Source organism: Berghia stephanieae, chromosome 6, assembly GCF_034508935.2.
Source record: "Berghia stephanieae isolate SIO BIC M18660-M18661 chromosome 6, UCSD_Bste_1.3, whole genome shotgun sequence".
Taxonomy (NCBI): domain Eukaryota; kingdom Metazoa; phylum Mollusca; class Gastropoda; order Nudibranchia; family Aeolidiidae; genus Berghia; species Berghia stephanieae.
In genome coordinates this window covers 43,504,057-43,509,056 of record NC_088365.1, presented here as the reverse complement: position 1 = coordinate 43,509,056, position 5,000 = coordinate 43,504,057, and the positions used below count along the sequence as shown (strand labels likewise).

Genomic DNA, 5,000 nt, shown 5'->3' with positions numbered 1-5,000 from the left:
TCACCATACTCAGGTGTAAAATGAGTACCTGGCCGTTAACAACGCTGTCTCTGTCCGAAAAAATTGTAATATCGCCTAACATGCGTCATGTCCCGTCCTACATGTTAAATGTTGCTGTTGAAAAGGGACCCTTTATAAAGCGCTTTGAGCATGTTTAATGGATATTGCGCTGTATAAAAAAGCTAAAAAAAAAGCTGAAAGCTCAATTTCTTCTCTGAGTGAATTTGTGAGTATTTGACTATGAGTATGGTAGCTAGGGGAATTAGGGTAAAATTGTGCAAATTAGTGATGAAAGCACCAAATTTGGTACAAAGTAACTTGAGAACACTATTAATCGATGTTGATATAGAACCACATTGAGAAATTCCTCTAACAGTGTAAAATAGGGAGATGAAAATCCGCCTATATGAGCTATATTAAAACAAAGGGGCGTAATCCATGAAATATTTGTTGACAATTCGGTGCTTTAAAAATATATTATTTTTACCCCGTGTAAGCGGTTCATTTTTTTTGGTTTAAATAATTATAATTGTTAAAATGTGACTTTATGTTATATAGGAACCGTATGGGCCGATAGTATAGCTATATTATGAGGACTGGAAGGGGGCTGGTGAGAGAGGATGAGATGGACAGCCGTTTACTGCTTTCACTTTAGTTCGACAGGTAAATTTTGCCGGACGCTAGTTCATAACAGATGGTGAGTCATGGCCTGTGCCGAAAGGGAGACTGAGCAATTTTACCTATTTTGATGATTTTTTTCTCAAGTTCAAAGTAGCGTAGTAAAGATGCTATTAGATGTAGCAATAAGATATTTTAGAGTCATAACAAGTGGTTTACATACTTTTATTTGATATAATTTTAGTAGATCATTTGGGATTAGATTTTATAGGAAATAACCATAAAAATGGGTCAGAAATTTTAATTACTTCAAACGATATAATCAAAAATTACATAGTTATCTGAGTTTATACAAATAAATGAGAAATACTGCAATAATCATCAATATTCACAGAGTAGAAATATATAATCAAAGTCGTTTTGTAATGAAGCATTGTTGAGATATCCGCTCACCTGTACAGCAATATCCTTTTTTGACAGCAATAAAAAAAATTCGTGATCACCGAATTGTAGGGGTTTGTTGATCAAATGATCAAAACGAACTGGTTTTAGTAATGGCAATTGACGATTCTTAGGAAAAGATATGTAATATGCATTCCTTTGACGTTTGTATAGATGTAAATAATGATGATGATGACGATAATAATTACAATAATAATAAGGATAACAATAATAATAATAATAATAATAATAATAATAATAATAATAATAATAATAATAATAATAATAATATGATGATGATGATGATGATGATGATGATGATCATTTTCATGAAAATAATATAGTGGCTATCACCTAAACGCCTGCTAATTTTGGAAAAACGCATTAATTTCTCTTTAAAATAGCTTTCGAAATGCCCGTTAAAAAAAAAAATGGAATTCGCCTATAATATGCCCCCCTGACAGAAAGGAATTAAAAATAGAAAAAAGAAAGAATAAAGAATTTTACTGAATCATTTGCGGCCAAAGAATTGACTCATCGCCTCCGAGAGTTTTATTTAACTTCCCAACGCCCCAAATTACTATCATTCATTCAATATAATTTACTCCTCCCCACTCCACGCTCTCCGGCACTTTCCTTCCATGTCCCTAAAACCGCTTTCTTTCCATGGAGCGTCCAATCAGCTTTTTACAATTGCCCATTTCCAATTGGCTGCTGAATAAGGACAATTCTAATTTCAATTGTCCACCACTCGGTCATCAGCAAAGTCAAGAAAGCTCCTCCTACTCAAATCACACATACCCACGAATATGATAGGCCTTGTAGACCAGTCACTGGTCTTTGATGTTACACAACCATCCGCCAGCTTTGATCACATCGCTTTTGATGATGTCACTCAATATCTATCTTCTTCTCTCAACCCCGTTGACTGTACCACGAGTCAACATAAAAGAATGTCGCGGTGAGGTGCGAATCGTGAAGATGGAATGACGTAGCTGTGTTAAAGTTATAGGTTCAAAGTTCAATTGTCATAGAGAACTGATAAGAGATCAAACTGAGGTGGTAAAATGAAAATTAGTTAGTGGTAAAACGTTGCATAAATTAGTTTTATGTTATGTACACAAACACACACACACACACTTACTCTCTCTCTATCTCTTTTCTCTCTCTCTCTCTCTCTCTCTCTCTCTCTCTCTCTCTCTCTCTCTCTCTCCTCTCTCCTCTCTCTCTCTCTCTCTCTCTCTCTCTCTCTCTCTTTTTCTCCAGTGCTGCGACAAAAAAAAAGGAGGCCGACCAAATAGCTAATACTATTTAAAATGGAAATTTGTTGAAAATGGTCTGCTTATTGAACAACCAAAGCATCGTGGATAACAGAAATGATCATTGTGAATCAGTTGAAACACGTGATATCGATGTAATACTCATACTAGTAATAATCATAAAATATCAGTGTATTTATCTTACTCTGATCACCACTGTAATAATAACAATATTATTATTATTGTAAATAATAATAATAATAAAATAATAATAATAATAATAATAATAATAATAATAATAATAATAATAATAATAATAATAATAATAATAGTAGTAAAAAGTAAAAAATAAATAATATCCATTTTTTGACAATAAAAAATCGTGATAAACGCATTGAAAAGGACGGAAGGTGGGGGGGGGGGGGGGAGGATTAATGATCAGATAATCAAAATGAACTGTTATTTTAAATAAATTGACAATCATAGGTAAAAATAAGTTATAAGTATTCTCTGACTTTGTATAGATCTTAACATATTTTAAAACTTTTTATTAACATACGTAAAACCTCACGATTATTTTAAGGAACAGCATCTAATTAATCAACCAACGTTCTGTTTTCTTTTTTTACCGGTGGAACTTCACTTGCTAATTCTGGAGCAGTTTGCATGAAATGTTTTTTAACCACATATCTCATTTGAGCCCTTTCACAGCTTATTCGGCAGAGTCCATTTGCATTGAGACAATGCTTGTTTTCAGTATGACCATTCATCTGAGTAAAGAAAAAAAAATCATTAGTTATTATTGATAATATGATGATTGATGATGATGATGATGTGATGATGATGATAGATGATGTGATGGTGATGTGATGATGATGATGATGATGATGATGATGATGATGATATGATGATGATGATGATGATGATGATGATGATGATGATAAGAAGAAGAATTGTAATAATAAGAGTTATAATAGTATTATTGATTGTTAGTAATAATACGATAGTGATCGCCTAGATGCCTGCTAATAATAATAACGTAATAATTTTCCTTCTTATGTCTCTGAAGTTTGTCTGAATACGGGACTATTTTGTTAGCCAACAAAGAATTAGACAAGGTGTGTTTACACATTCATTGTGCAGAAACCTGTCATTACAAATCGGTGAAATAAATGCTATATTAAAAGTAGATTATTACTCTTGTATTTACTACCATGTGTTAGGGTAACAAAACTCAGATAACATCAATTTGAATTTTTTAAACATTTAAAAATATTTTTCAGGTTAATTTTAAATAGAAAAATATATATTTTTCAAGAAAGAATAAAGTATACTCACTATTTCTTGATATCAATGAAAATAATTGCGTCTTGAAGATGAAAATGTGGCCGTTATATCCATATAAAATAGAAAAATATAGAAGTGTATGGTCAGCAATTGCAGTGTAAAAATGAACGATTTTACGAAATCTGTCCTATAGCCTGACTGACAATGAAATCCAAGCGGTGCATTCTACCTGCAGGGATAAATATAGGCAAGTTTTCACGTTCTGGACATCTGTTATGACGTAACCACACGGTGGTCTCCCCGTCATCGACGGTGGGTCGTTCCCATTGGGGGTGAGGCGGTAGTAAACTAAAGTGAAAGATTTCTAGTGTAATAAACGGCTGTGGATGGTGCTGGTGTCAGTTTTACTTGTGTTGGTCGTCATCGTGGTGAAGATGATGGTGGAGGTGATGTTGGTGATAATGATGATGGTGATGATGATGATGATGATGATGATGATGATGAGGTGATTGTTGTGATAATAGTAGTGATGATGATGATGATGATGATGATGATGATGATGATGATGATGAGGATGATGATGATGTTGATGAGGTGGTGGTGGTGCTGATCTTGGTAGTGATGATGATGATGATGATGATGATGATGATGATGATGATGATGATGATGATGATGATGATGATGATGATGATGACGAAGACGACAATGAAGATGATGATCAGGATGGTGGATGGTGTTGTGATGATGGTGGTGGTGGTAACGGTAGTGATGATGATGATGATGACGATGATGATGAGGTGATTATGGAGATAGTAGTATTGATAATGGTGATGGGGATGATGATGAGGTGGTGGTGATTGTGGTAGCGATGATGATGATGATGATGATGATTATGATGATGATGAATATGGTAATGATGAGGTGGTGGTGGTGATAGTGGTAGTGATTATGGTGATGTTGGTAACTATTAATTTCGAAAATGAAAAACTTTCTTGCTGACGTATATTAACATTTTTAGATGATTAGGATCCAACAAAAACCATATTTATTAGACAAATGACTGTGGAACACATTTTTCTTGGGAGACTTGAGAGAATTCAACAGCAGCCTTTTCTAGTTTATCCTGATCTCTTTGAATTATTTAACGGGCCAAGATAAAACCAATATCTCGTTGTCAGCTTTTTCCATGTGAGTGTGTTCAAGAAAACCATATGTTGTCTTATTGAAGGCTAAAAATGTTTCCTTTCCTGAGGTTAGCTGTCGAGGCCTGGTAGTCTTGAACCTGATTGGGTGAACATTCTCTCTCTTTCTCTCTCTCTCTCTCTCTCTCTCTCTCTCTCTCTCTCACTCTCTCTCTCTCTCTCACTCTCTCTCTCTCTCTCTCTCTCTCTCTCT

General features: G+C 34.3%; 1 protein-coding gene across 2 annotated transcripts in view; it reads left to right on the top strand.

The window, feature by feature from the left end:
* Positions 1–5,000, top strand: part of LOC144975074 (uncharacterized) — a 94,022-nt gene that overhangs the window by 45,343 nt on the left and 43,679 nt on the right. The window lies entirely within an intron of this gene.